The sequence below is a fragment of the Octodon degus genome, unplaced genomic scaffold, assembly GCF_000260255.1.
Source record: "Octodon degus isolate 3935 unplaced genomic scaffold, OctDeg1.0 scaffold00042, whole genome shotgun sequence".
In the NCBI taxonomy this organism is placed as follows: Eukaryota; Metazoa; Chordata; class Mammalia; order Rodentia; family Octodontidae; genus Octodon; species Octodon degus.
The window spans coordinates 2,188,328-2,190,232 of NW_004524618.1; the positions used below are offsets into that span (position 1 = coordinate 2,188,328).

Below are 1,905 nucleotides of genomic sequence, written 5' to 3' on the forward strand. Positions count from 1 at the left end.
CTCAGTGGCATAAGCGCCTGCCTGTAGTTCCACACTTGGGAGGCTGAGGCAGGAAGAGTACTCTGAGTTCAAGGCTAGCCTGGGCTACCTAGTGAGATACAGTTAAAAAAAAAAAAAAAAAGTGGTATTTGATTCAGATGATTCACTTCCCCTCTAGGCCATCATCCTTTGCTTTAGGCTATCTGCTGGAGACTACTGATGGGCCTGAAATGGGCTTTGCACCAAGAACCTTGGTCTCACTGTCTGGACTCGGTCTGCCTGTATCCTCCAGTGTGACTGGAGGCTGAGTGAATTTAGTACATTTCCCTGAAGCTTCATATCATCTGAATGTTTCTGTGTGGTTAATGAATTGCTTAGAGCACCTTCCAGGTAGCCTTCAAATAAAGGCTGCAATTCTCTCTCCTGGCTGTTTTGCTCTCTAACTATCATAGCTACATGCGAATCAGGATCTCAAGCCAGTACCCTCAGGGTACGCTCCTTGGAACTCTTGCACTCTTGCACCTGAAGCTTCTGCAGACCTTGTTGCAAACACACATTGTGGACCCCATGGGGACCTTGGACTCAGACTCTAGATATTTTAGGTAGAATCTGAATTTGAAAAATCATGAATCTGGTGGTTTCTGTAGATACAGTGGTTTTCTAAAAGCCTTAAATAGGTTATATTTTTTAGATGTAATAGACTTGTCTATATTGAACCCTTTCATCCTCATCCAAGACCTCTGGGAGTAGGTTCTTAGCAGGGCACTATCATGTAAGGAGACAGATCTATAACTGCCATGTAGCAGGGTGTATCTTAGGAGATGCTGTGGTCTCTCGGAGGTTGGAGTAGGTCTTTTTTAAGCAGATTCACAGTGCCCTGCAGAGCTCTGATAGTCAGACTTTAGAAGCTGGCGGGGGCATGTTCCTTAACCAGCTTCTGAGGGAGATTCTGATGTGGTTGGTCTGCCTGGTGTTTAGGCTCTAGAGGACTGTCATCTAGAAAGAAGTAACTTTCGTGGGGCAGGGAAACGGGCTGCCTGAGGAAATCACCGTGCACTGTATTAAAGGGACCCTGACAGTTTAAACATACTGTATGACCCTAGGTTGAACCCTGAATTGGAAAAAAAGGTCATTTGTAGATCTGAAAAGATGGGTCCTGTCTGTATCTGGTCCTGGCCCAGTGCGTGTGCAGGCCTTTTAAATTGTGCAGAGGTCTACCACCTGAGGCCTCTGCGTCCTACTGTGCTTGTTATTCTGGAGCTGACTCTGGTGTGGAACTGTTTGTGGGAAAACAGAGTTTTCATGATGTGGAATTAGATTGCTGTGGGAAGTGGGGCTCTGAAGCCAGGGAACCTTCTGTGTACGTGCACAAGTGAGTGCCCTGCCTACTGCTGCAGCCAGTGCGTGCCGTGGGTACCTGCTCAGGGAGGTAGAGAGAAGCAAAAGACAAAGCACGTGTCACGTTATAGTCAAGCAGATGAACTTCTGAGAATAGTTGTGACGTAGTTCTGTATAAAATCCAAGGAGGTGGGAAGGAGGATTTGATTTGCAAGGATTTATTTCACCCACATCGTAGAACTCACTGGTGATCATTTTGTAGCTACTAATGGTGATATTGATTCAGGCAAAGAGTATCAATGGCTGCTAAAACTGCTGGGTGAAAAAGGAGTTTGATTAGATAATCAAAAACGGGATAGTCACAAGGACTCAGAAAGAATCACTACAGATTACTCATTTTTAAAAGAGAAAAAGTATTTTACAATGAAAAGATTTTTTTGTTTTTTTCGTTTTGTTTTGCTTTTTTTTTTATTTTTTTTAATTTTTTTTAATTTTTTTTTTTTATTTATTTATTATTTATTTGAGAGAGAGAGAGAGAGAGAGAGAGAGAGGGAGAGAGAGAGAGAGAGAGAGAGAGAGAGAGAGAGA

General features: G+C 43.4%; 1 protein-coding gene across 2 annotated transcripts in view; it reads left to right on the plus strand.

Moving 5' to 3' along the window:
* Nucleotides 1-1,905, plus strand: part of Sufu (SUFU negative regulator of hedgehog signaling) — a 163,814-nt gene that overhangs the window by 33,866 nt on the left and 128,043 nt on the right. The window lies entirely within an intron of this gene.